Source organism: Passer domesticus, chromosome 4, assembly GCF_036417665.1.
Source record: "Passer domesticus isolate bPasDom1 chromosome 4, bPasDom1.hap1, whole genome shotgun sequence".
Classification (NCBI taxonomy): Eukaryota; Metazoa; Chordata; class Aves; order Passeriformes; family Passeridae; genus Passer; species Passer domesticus.
This window is the reverse complement of record NC_087477.1, coordinates 82,575,078-82,587,679: the sequence shown is the minus strand read 5'-3', so window position 1 is coordinate 82,587,679 and position 12,602 is coordinate 82,575,078. Positions and strand designations below refer to the sequence as shown.

Below are 12,602 nucleotides of genomic sequence, written 5' to 3'. Positions count from 1 at the left end.
CTGAGATAATTGGGATGCTTGAGCTAATTGGGATCATTTTGATCATCGGGGTCACTGAGATTGTTGGGATCGCTGAGATAATTTGGATTGTTTAAATTATTAGGATGACTGAGATAATTGGGGTCGTTGGGATCACTGACAACGGTGAGACCGTTGGGAAAATTGGGATAATTTGGGTCACTGGGATTGTTGGGATCATTTGGCTCATTGAGATCATTGGGGGTTTGGGATCATTCGGGGCTGGGATCATTTTGTTTGTTGGGATCACTGGGATCATTGGGATCATTGGGGGTTTGCGATCATTCGGGGCTGGGATCATTTTGTTTGTTGGAATCACCGGGATCATTGGAATCATTGGGGTGAAGCCCCTGGGATCATTGGGATCAAGATCAGGAAGGTCCTGGCTGGGAATGCGGTGGCCTGGAGTGGGACGTGCCAGCTGTGACCACGGGGGTGACACCAGTGGGGGACACTGGGGAGGGGACAAAAGGTCCCTCCCCAGCCAGGGGACCTCCCAACCCCGAAGGGGACAGGCGGGGGATGTCGGAGCGGCATTTGGGATTGTCCTGGGGGTTTTTGGGGGGTCCAGCTCCCCCAGCCCTGCCTGGCACCGCTGTCCCGGAGCCGGGGAAGGTTCTGGAGCGGGGCGACAGGGACACGGGCGGGGGCTCCGCCCGTGTTTGCGTCCCTGGCGCCCCGACAGGGATGAGGTAGCGCTTTCCGGGAATTGAGGCCCGGCCCATGGAACTGCCGCGGGGACAGGAAACCCGGGATGAGGACGGAGAACCGGGGCTGGAGGCGAGGCCGGAGCCCAGCCCGCACCCACAGCCGGTGGGGACAGCCCTGTCCCCCAGCAGGGCACGGCGGTGGCACCGCGTCCCCAGGTGGGGAGCTGGGGACGGGATGCGGACAGCCCCTCCCGTCCTGCCCAGCGCTCCCAGTTTGCTCCTTCCCAGCTTTTTCTGGGGACAAACTGGGCCTTCCTGGGCCGGGACCTGCAGCGGGTTGAGGGGATTCATCACCGTCATCATCATCATCATCATCACCATCATCATCATCATCATCATCAATAATCATCATCTCCACCATCAGCTTCACCCCCATCCCGGGTGTCCCGCACGGGATCAGGGCGGATAAACCGGGATCTTGGACTTTGTCCCCCCCACACCGCGGTGACCCCAAGGCCGAGGGGACCCCGCGGGGAGGGGGCGCTGCCCCCCGCCCCTCCCCTGTCCCGGAGCCCCGGGAGCAGCGCTGGATCCCACCCAGCCTGGGAAGGGCTGGATCGCTTCCTTCCCCCGCCCCGCCAAGGGCGCGCCGCCCGCGGGGACGCGGTGCCACCCGAATTCCCAAATTCCCGGCGGCCATCCCATCCCAACGCTGCCACTGCCACACTGCCACACCCCGGGGTCCCTCCGCTGTCCCCTCGCCACCCCGCGGGGGGATTTGGGGGATTTTGGGGTTGGAAAGCCCCGGGAACCCCCGGAAAGCCCCGAGCTCGGGGGCACCCGCGGGCGCCGTGCCTCAGTTTCCCTTCAGTGCGCGCCAGCTCTGGCACACGCGTGTTCCCGCACACGCGTGAGGAGCTGCGTGCTCAGAACACCCCTGGCACACCCAGGTGAGCACGGGCGCTCTTGCACACCCACACGGCTCGGCTCCCCGTGCATGTGCTGCTCGCAGCCTTGCACACGCATGCACGGGTTCGCACACACGCGTGGTCGTGCACAAACAGCCCGTGACCTCACACGCACACACGTGCACACCCCATGTGTGCACACACCGTGTGCACACACACACCTGCACACATGCACACACAGCCTTTCACATACTCCGCGTGCACACACATGCAAACATGCACACACATGCACACACACATGCACACACACTCCATGTGCACACACACATATGCACGCACTCCCATTCACACATTTCGTGTGCACACACGTGCATGCACACACATCCATGTGCACACCCACTCACACATTCCATGTGTGCACACACACAAATACACACACACATGCACACACATGTGCACACACACCCATTCACACACACATGCACACACACACCCCCACGTGCACACCCACTCACACACTCCATGCGCACACAACCCCCGTTTGTGCACACACACATGTGCACACGCGCGTGTTCACATGAACACCATGAGCACACGTGCGTACACACACATGTGTGCACACACGTGTACGTACACTCTGTGTGCACACACAATGCACACGCACACACGTGGGCACCACGGCAATGTGCGCACACACACACACACATACACACACACGTGCACACACGTATACATACACCCCGTGTGCACCCACAATGTGCACACACACACACCATGTGCACACAAACACCGTGTGCTCACACCCACGTGCACGCACACACCTCCACCCTTCCCCTCGTGGTGCTCCTCCTGTTCCGACCCGGCTGTCCCTGGCCATGCCATGGTGTCCCCCTGTCCCCCTGTCCCCCTGTCCCCTCCCGGCTGTCCCTGTCCGTGCCATGGTGTCCCCCTGTCCCCCTGTCCCCCTGTCCCCCTGTCCCCTCCCGGCTGTCCCTGTCCGTGCCATGGTGTCCCCCAGCCCCTCCTGAGGAAGAGGAGGGTGAGGAGGAGGCAGCTGTGCTCCATTACCGAGCTCCGGGGGCTGCTCCGGGGGCTGCTCCGGGGGTCCCGCCGGGCTCCCCCCGCTCCAGAGGCCCTTCCCGGCCGCGGGTCAGCCGGAGTTCTCCGGGAAAGGAAAACAAACCGCGAGGGGCACGGAACGGGGGGGCTGCAGCGGCGCTGCCGCCATGGGGTCCCCAGCGGGGGGAATTGGGGTCCCCAGGGCCCCCTCGCCGCGGTGACAGTCACCACCCCGCTGGCCCTGAGTCACCAGAGCCACCCCTGGGACCTTTCCCTCCACCAGGAGCCGGGATTTGGGAATGGAGGAGCCAGGACAGCTCGGAACGGGGGCTGCGGCCTGGAAATGATTTTCCACAGGGATTTTGGTGACTTCTTGTGAGGGGTTAAATCCAGAAATTCCCGTCCTGGAGATGAGGGAGGGAAAAGCGACTCCCACCCTGTCTGGGATTGTCCCACTGTGGCGCTGCCACCCCACGGCAGCGTTCCCATTCCCCACATATCCCACTATCCCAAGCGTTCCCTGTCCCCCTGCTTCTCCCACCCTCCAGAGCACCCCAAACTCTGGGATCCCTCCAGCTGGATGAGGCCAGAGGGATTTGGGGAGCCGGGAATTCCCCGGATCTCTCAGCCCCCCTCAGTCACTGCCCGCGGCCCTGGCCACTCCTTGGGGGGGAAAATTGAGGATTTGGGAAGAAAAGAGCTCTTCCCATTCTCCCACACCCCTGTGGCAGGAAAAGGGGGGGCTCCCGCCACCTCCAGCTGCCAGGACTGATGGTTCAGGTCCTGAAAAGCGTGAAAAGTGCAAAAACGAGGAGCAAAATGCAAAATGATGTCGCAAAGCGGGAACACGGATTGGGAACACGGATCCGGCGCGGATCAGCCGCCGCAATTCCCAAGTTCCCGGCAGTGCTGGAAGTGAGAGCGGTGTTGGGGACATCGATGTGACAGCAGCCATCCCTGAGTGATGTTAAACACATCCTGCACTTTGGGATCCTCATCCCTACCCCAGGAATGTTTGGGAGGGGGTGGGAGCAGTCAGGAGCATCCTGGACTCCCCCCAGCAGCCAAAGATTCCCAAAATTTTGACTCCGAGTGCTGGAGAGGGCTTTGGGAGGGAAAAATGTCCCCGTGTCCCACTCGGTGACAGCCCTGGGGTGTCCCCCTGGAGCTGGGAATCCCTCAGGGATCACCGGGATGGGGGAGGACGCCTCAACCATTCCCAGCCAAGCTGCTTTCCCTGAACGCCCCCGCCAGCTCCAAGCCGCGGTTTTCCTGCCAGGAGTTTTGGCAGGAATGGCCTTTTCCTGCCAAACTGGGACGTTTCCAACCCAAAGCTGCTGTTGTTGTTCCTCACCAAACCTCCCGCGGGTGGGAAAAGCCGTTTCTCATCCCACACTCCATCCCTCAGCCTCTGGAATTGCTGCACCGGGATCTCCCAGCACCAAGGGGCTCATCCCAAAGATCCTGAGCAGCTTCCATGGGTCCAGTGGGTGGGAAAAAGGGACACAGCCACAACCCTGCGGGAAATGAGTCCTTGGGTCTGTGGGATGATTTTCCACCGGGAAAATCCCATCCCAGCAGCACCACGGGTGGGAGTGAGGGGGGATTTTGGTGGTGCCAGGCAGCCCCAAAGGCTGGGAATGTTCCCCTGGAGCTGAGCTGGGAGCGGAGGGTTTGATCCCTCAGGATTTGGGTGGGAATGGAACCAGGGCAGCTCTGCATCCTTGTGCTCCAGAATTCCATGGGATGCAGTGCTGGGAGTTCTGGATGCTGAGAATTCCAGACTTTCTGTGCTGGCAGGCCCTGACCCCCAGGAGAACACTGCACTGACCTGGGGCCGTGGAGAAGGATTCCAGAATGGAATGATGGAGCTGGGATTGTGGGTGTGGAGTTTGATTAGAATTGTGTGATATCACAGGGTGGAAAACTTAGAGTTTAATATTTTAGAATATATTAATATATATATATAAAGCAAGATGGAGGTTTTGGGGCGGAGGCTGGTTGTTCTTCACCTTTTTCTCCATGGGTCTGGTGGTATTTCATAATTGGATAAAAAAGTCCTCATTGCGGACTTCTAGTGATTAGTTATTGGGTTAAAAGTGAAAATAATTTAGGTGTCACTTCTTAATTGGACAGTTTAGCCATCCAAGGCCTTGTAAGGAGAGATAATTAGCTGGTTTGTGCCTGGCTGGTGAAGTGCTGCAGACTCACTGCTGTGGGACCAAAACAGGGATAAAAAACAACAAACATCTGAGCCTGAACGTGAAGGATCGTCTCACAAGTGCCTTCGATCCCACTCTCAACAGAGATGGAAAAAAGAAGCTGAAAACCGGCACTGGGGGATGCTGGAGTGGTTGGGATCCCCACATTCCAGACCCAGGTCCCATCCCGGAGCTGGGAAAAACCAGATCCTGCCTGTGAGGATGGAGAGAGGCCACATCCGACCCCACGCCTCGGAGCAAAACATTCCCAAGTGCCTTTGTGACCCCGCACGGAACCTGGAGGGTGTTTGGAGCTCCTGGAATGCTCCTCGGGATGCCCTTGGAGCAGCCCCCGCTGCTGTGGGGTGGTCCCTGATGGAGCCACACCGGGAAGGATGGAGAATTATCCCAAGGGAATCTCATGGCTCCAGGGCTGAGATGATGGAGCACCATTCCAAACCAGGATGGGAATGTCATGGCTCTGGGTGTGGAAGGACGGAGCATCATCCCAAGGGAGGTTGGGAATGTCATGGCCCTGGGTCTGGGAAGTTGGAACGTCATCCCAAGGAAGTACAGGGACATCCTGACTCAAGGTTTGGGAGGCTGGAACATCATCCTAAGGGAGGTGGGAATTTTGTGGCTTCAGGGATGGGAAGATGGAACATCATCCTGAGGAATGATGGAGTTGTCCTGGCTCCAGGTTTGGGAAGTTGGAATATCACCCCAAGTCAGGATGGAGCTGTCATGGTTCTGTGTCTGGGATGATGGAACATCATCCCAAGTCAGGATGGGGACATTGTGGCTCCGGGTATGGGAAGATGGAGAATCATCCCAAGGAAGTACAGGGACATCCTGGCTCAAGGTTTGGGAGATTGGAGCATCATTCCGAGGGAAATGGGAATGTCGTAGCTCCAGGGGTGGGAGGATGGATCATCATCCCAAGGGAGGTTGGGAATGTCATGGCTCTGGGTCTGGGAAGCTGGAACGTCATCCCAAGGGAGTACAGGGACATCCTGGCTCAAGGTTTGGGAGGCTGGAGCATCATCCTGAGGAGGTGGGAATTTTGTGGCTTCAGGGATGGGAAGATGGAACATCATCCTGAGGAATGATGGAGTTGTCCTGGATCGAGGTCTGGGAAGCTGGAACATCATCCCAAGCCAGGATGGGACATTTTGTCTCTGGGTGTGGGAGGATGGAGAATCCTCCTGAGGAAGGATGGGAATGTTGTGGCTCCAGGAGGATGGAGCATCATTCCAAGCCAGGAAAGGGCTGCCATAATTCCAGTTCTGGGAGGATGGCGATTCACCCTGAAGGAAGATGGAGCTGTCACGGATCCAGGCCTGGGAAGTTGGAACATCATCCCAAGCCTGGATGGAGCTGTCATGGCTCTGGGATGATGGAACACCATCCCAAGCCAGGATGGGGCTGTGACAGCTGGATTTGGGATCCCCTCAAGGACAGTGACCTCTGTCCAGGTAGACACTGACTGGGAAAAGCAAACCCTGGGATTTTGGGTTGGGAGTGATGCCACCAGCCCCTTGCAGTCCCCAGAGCGTCCCTGCCTGGCCTGGGCACTGCGGCAGATTTAGGGAATCGGGAATTAGCGCGGCAGGAGCGGGGCCGTGTCATATCCCATTACCTCGGACCGTTATCGCTCCGGTGTCGCAGGAATAATTCACATCCCGCTCCTCCTCGGGGAGCCCGGCTCGCTCCGGAGCTAATGAGGCGTTTGGGATCAGTGGCTCGAGACCGCTCCATCCTGGCGCTCCCGAAATGTAAAAGTCAGGTTTGTGCATTAGGAATTGATTTTCCACTTGGAAGCACGCACACGTGGGAATGGACAAGGCTCTGGGATGAGAGGAATCCAACCCAAAATGTTTCCTTGGCACCAGCTCACCCTGAAATTCCTTCTGGAATAAACCCAGGAACTGGGGTGGAAATTGGGGTGGGGGCATTGTGAATCCCTGGATTTTGGGGCTCCCAAACACCCCCCAGGGTGGAAATTGGAGCTGGGACATTGTGAATCCTTGGACTTGAAGGATTCCGAATACTCCCAGGGTAGAAATTTGAGCTGGAGGTTGTGAACCCCCAAATTTTGGGGGTTCCAAACATCTCCAGGGTGGAAATTGGAGCTGGGACATTGTGAATCCCTGGACTTGAAAAATCCCAAACACTCCCAGGGTGGAATATGGAGCTGGAGGTTGTGAATGTCTGGACTTGAAAGATTCCGAATACTCCCGGGGTGGAAATATGAGCTGGAAGTAGTGAAACCCCAGATTTTGGGGGTCCCAAACACCCCCAGGACAATGGGCTGGACTTGTGCTCCCCTAGATGTGAGCGAGCTCCTTCCCCCTTCCCATCCCATGGATCCCATCCCATTCCAGGGACCCCAAATCCCCCCTGGCTGGGGGCTCTCCCCATCCTCCCTTCCCACACTGTGGGACTGAGAGTCTCCCCCCAGACCAGATTTGGGGACACGGTGACACCGGGGGGGCTGGGACAGCCCTGGGATGGGGAGGGGTCACACCACGGGCTCCCACCCCCTTCCACGGGATCCCACTCTGGATCTGAGGAACCCAAACTGGGGGGAACTGGGAGGACTGGGAGGGGGAGCTGGAGGGAATTGGGGTGGTCTGGGAAAAGCCAGGGTGAGCTTGGGGAGCCAGGGAGGGCAGGAGGAGGCAGCAGGGCCAGGGCAAACTGGGAAGACTGGGAGGATTGAGGGGAGCTGTGGGTGGGTCGGGGGGTTTGGGAAACTGGGGGAAATTTGGGGGGAACTGAGGGGGAGCCGAGCAGGACTGGGGAGAGACGGGGAGAGAGTAACCACAGGGAACTGGGAGCACTGGGAGGGACTGGGGGGAGCCGGGAAGAGCAGGAGGAGGCAGCAGGGCCAGGGCAAACTGGGATGACTGGTGGGGATTGGGGGAGGAACTGGGGGAGCCGGGGTTAACTGGGAGTACTGGAGTGGGATTGAGGGGAACTGGGAGGAACCAGAGAGAGCAGGAGGGGACGGGGAAACTGGGAAGGACTGGGAGGGATTGGGGTCACGGCAAGCTGGGGGGTGGGGAAAGCAGAAACCAGCACGACCAGGGTGAACTGGGGGGAACTGGGAGGGGGGAACTGGGCGGAGCTGGGAGGATATGGGTGAACTGGCGGAGGATGGAGGGGATTTGGGGCAGCCGGAGGAGCTGGAGGAGCCCGGCGGGATCCGGGAGGAGCCGAGGGGAGCCGGGAGCCCCGCAGCCTCACCGGGGGCCTCGCTGCCAGCCCTGTGCCAAAGCAAACATTTCCCTGGCGCTGCCTGGAGCCGCGTTCCCAGGCCTGGGTGACCCTTGGCCGTGGGGACCGGCAGGGCGGGGACGCGACAATTCCATACCTGCCACCCCCCACCTTGGGACCCCCCGCGCATTCCAGCCGGGGGGAATCCAGATGTGCTCGGGACAGGGCGTCCCCAACATCTGTGCGGGGCTAGAAGTGGCACTGGGGACCTCGAAAATGTCCCGCTGCTCCTGGAGAGTCCCAGCAGCCGGGATTCCCAAGTTTTTCCCTCGGTTTGGAACCCCAGGGCGCTTCCCAGTCCCCCCAGCCAAAGAAAACCAGTCTGTGTTGACTCAGGTGTCAGCGCCGGGACGGTGACGCGGGTGTCACCGCGGTGTCCCCGCCGAGCCCAGATTTATTTGGTTTGTCGTTTTCCTTCAACTTTTCACGCCAGGAAAGGGAAGGGAGGAATGCGGGAGGGGCTGGAGGGAAATCGGCCCCGTCCCACAGCGCTGCCTCCTCTTCCTCCCGCTCCCTGCACGGCCGCTGCTCCGTGCTGGGAAACGGAAAGGAAGGGCTTTCTTTAGGAATGGGGAATTTTTGCCCTGGATTTGGGGTTCCTGGCACGGCCCGCGCCCGCCGCGGGACGAGTGATTTATTCCCACTCTTCCCATCACTGTTTTCCTCTCCCACCCCCGAATTCCCGGTTATCTCTCCGGCGCGCCGCCCATCCCACATTCCTGCCGGGCTTGGAATGAGCCGCAGCCCCCGCGGACCTCGCTCCGCCCGCCCTGGGAACGAGAGCGGGACACGCGGGGCGGGGACCCCTGGGCCAGGGGAGGGGGCTTGGTCCCAGCAAGGTGCTGCTGCCAGGAAAACCCTGGTCCCAGGAGGATGGTGGTCCCCAGAAAGGTTCTCATTCCCAGGAAGGTCCTCATTCCCGGGAAAATGCTGGTCCCATGAGGATGTTGGTCTCCAGGAAAGTTCTCACTCCCAGGAAAATGCTGGTCCCATGAAAACGCTGGTCCCAGGAGAATGGTGGTCCTCAGGAAGGTTCTCATTCCCAGGAAGATTCTCATTCCCGGGTGGATTCTGGTCCCAGAAGAATGGTGGTCCCTAGGAAGGTTCTCCTTCCCAGGAAGGTTCTCATTCCCGGGAAAATTCTGGTGCCGGGAAAATGCTGGTGCCAGGAGAATGGTGGTCTCCAGGAAAGTTCTCACTCCCAGGAAAACGCTGGTCCTATGAAAACGCTGGTCCCAGGAGGATGTTGGTCCAGGAGGAAGGTTCTCCTTCCCATGAAGGTTCTCATTCCCAGGAAAATGCTGGTCCCATGAGGATGTTGGTCCCCAGGAAGGTTCTCCTTCCCAGGAAAATGCTGGTGCCAGGTGAATGGTGCTGGCCTCAGGAAGGTTCTCATTCCCAGGAAGGTTCTCATTCCCGGGAAAAAACTGGTCCCATGAAAATGCTGGTCTCAGGAGGATGTTGGTTCCCAGGAAGGTTCTCCTTCCCAGGAAGGTTCTTATTGCTGGGAAAATGCTGGTCCCATGAAAATGCTGGTCCCATGAGAATGGTGGTCCTCAGGAAAGTTCTCCTTCCCAGGAAAATGCTGGTCTCAGAAGAGTGGTGGTCCCTAGGAAGGTTCTCCTTCCCAGGAAGGTTCTCATTCCCAGGTGGATGCAGGTCCCAGGAGAATGGTGGTCCCCAGGAAGGTTCTCATTCCCAGAAAGGTACTCATTCCCGGGAAAATGCTGGTCCCATGAAAACGCTGGTCCCAGGAGGATGTTGGTCCCCAGGAAAGTTCTCCTTCCCAGAAAAGTTCTCATTCCCAGGTGGATGCTGGTCCCAGGAGAATGGTGGTTCCCAGGAAGGTTCTCATTCCCGGGAAAAAACTGGTCCCATGAAAATGCTGGTCTCAGGAGGATGTTGGTCCTCAGGAAAGTTCTCCTTCCCAGGAAAATGCTGGTCTCAGAAGAGTGGTGGTCCCTAGGAAGGTTCTCCTTCCCAGGAAGGTTCTCCTTCCCAGGAAGGTTCTCATTTCCAGGAAAATGCTGGTCCCAGGAGAATGGTGGTCCCCAGGAAAGTTATCATTCCCAGGAAGGCCCTCATTCCCAGGTGGATGCTGGTCCCAGGAGAATGGTGGTCCCCAGGAAGGTTCTCCTTCCCAGGAAAATGCTGGTCTCAGTAGAGTGGTGGTCCTCAGGAAAGTTCTCATTCCCAGGTGGATACAGGTCCCAGAAGAATGGTGGTTCCCAGGAAGGTTCTCCTTCCCAGGAAGGTACTCATTCCCAGGAAAATGCTGGTGCCAGGAGAATGGTGGTTTTCAGGAAAGTTCTCATTCCCAAGAAGGTTCTGATTTCCGGGAAAATGCTGGTCCCATGAAAACACTGGTCCCAGGAGGATGTTGGTCCCCAGGAAAGTTCTCCTTCCCAGGAAAATGCTGGTCCCAGGAGAATGGTGGTCCTCAGGAAGGTTCTCATTCCCAGAAAGGTTCTCATTCCCGGGAAAATGCTGGTGCCAGGAGAATGGTGGTCCTCAGGAAGGTTATCCTTCTCAGGAAAGTTCTCATTCCCAGGTGGATGGTGAACCCAGGCAGATCCTTGTCCCCAGGAATGTTCTCATTCCCAGGAAAACCTTCATCACCAGGAAGGTTCTCATTCCCAGGAGGATCCTGGTCCCCAGGACAATGTTGGCCCACAGGAGGATGCTCATTCCCAGGAGGATTCCCACTCCCAGGCTATGGCACAGCCATCCCTCCCTCCCCAGGACACACACAGAGGGTTTTCCACCCCTTTGCAACTTTTCCCTGACTCCCCCAATATTCCATTAATTTTTGCTTCCCTTTTCCTGCTGGTCCCACCCTGGGCCTGGATGGAGCCATGCACAGCCTGGGGCTGGAGAGCTCCGGAAGCTCCCAAGCTTCTGTGGAGCTGGGACAACGTGGGCTGGCAACCCTGGCACGGGATGAGGCTCCAGAGGCTCCTGGATGTCCTGGAAAAAGGTGCAGGTATCCCAGGAAAGAGACTGGGATGAGCCATTCTCCTTCTGGATCCCACTGCTGCCCACCACGGGAATGCCAGGAGATCCAGGGTTCCATCCAGAGCTGGCAGCACCCAGAGCTGGAGGGAGGGCAGCCCCAGCCCCCGGCTGTGCCCGGGCACCGCGGGCACGGCGCTGCTGGGGGAAGGGGAGGGGACCTGGAGGCTCCGGAAGCGAGGGCAGGGAGCGGCTGGAGCTGGGTCAGGCTGCCCCAGCCTTTCCTGCCCAGCGCTGGGCACGGCCCTGGCGCAGATCACACGGAGCCCTCCCAGTGCCAGGGCAGTGTGTGGTGCTCCTGGCACAGCTCCCAGTTCTGAGAGCCCACCAGGACTGGCACAGATCCCAAATCCACGAGCCCACCAGGCCTGGCACTGTTTCCAGATCCAAAAGTCACCAGGCCTGGCACAGCTCCCAAATCCAGGAACCCACAAGGACTGGAACAACTCCCAAATCCAACAGCCCACTGAGACTGGCACCACCTGCACACCAAGAGCCCATTGGGTTTGGCACAACTCCCAAATCCAACAGCCCACCAGGACTGGCACAAGTTCCCAAATCCAAAAGTCACCAGGCCTGACACAGCTTCCAGATCCAGGAGCCCACCAGGACTGGCACAGTTCCCAAATCCAAAAGCCCACCCGGACTGGCAAAACCTCCACATTGGTAACTGACCAGGACTGGCACAAGTCCCATTTCCAAGACTCCACTGGGATTGACAGTTTCCAACTCCAAAAACCCACAGGCCTGGCACAGCTCCCGTTCCATGGTCCCGCCAGGCCTGGCACAGCTCCCACATCCAGGAGCCCACCAGGATTGGCAGAGCCCCCACACCAACACCCCACAGGGACTGGCACAGCCAATCAAGAGCCCACCAGGCCTGGCACAGCTCCCAAATCCCAGATCCCACTGGGACTGGCACAGCTCCCAAATCCATGAGCCCACCAGTGTTGGCACAGCTCCCAAATCCAATATCCTGTGGGACTGGCACAGCTCCCAAATCCCAGATCCCACCAGGACTGGCACAGCTCCCAAATCCAATAATCCACTGGGATTGGCACAGCTCCCAAATCCATGAGCCCACCAGTGTTGGCACAGCTCCCAAATCCAATATCGTGTGGGACTAGCACACCTCCCAAATCCAGGATCCCATCTGGACTAGCACATCCCCAAATCCCAGATCCCACCGGGACTGGCACATCCCCAAATCCCAGATCCCACCGGGCCTGGCACAGCCCCACCCCGGTAACCCCCAGTGGGGTCTGGCACCGTTCCCGGGTGGGCAGTGCGGCCGGGGGGGCTCCGGGGGCCGTGGGCATCTCCCTGCTGACTCAGCACCCGCTGGCACGGCCGGGGCGGGCCGAGGTCCCCAGGGCACGTTCCCACACTCCCGGGGCACAAGGTCGGGCGTTGACCCCGAGTGGTCACCACAGGCCAGCCCCGCCCAGTGCCACCAGTGCCACCACCCCCGGTGG

At 59.0% G+C, this 12,602-nt stretch overlaps 1 long non-coding RNA gene across 1 annotated transcript in view; it reads right to left on the bottom strand.

Moving 5' to 3' along the window:
• Nucleotides 1-12,602, bottom strand: part of LOC135299762 (uncharacterized) — a 200,255-nt gene that overhangs the window by 75,515 nt on the left and 112,138 nt on the right. The gene's annotated exons all lie outside the window — the stretch shown is intronic.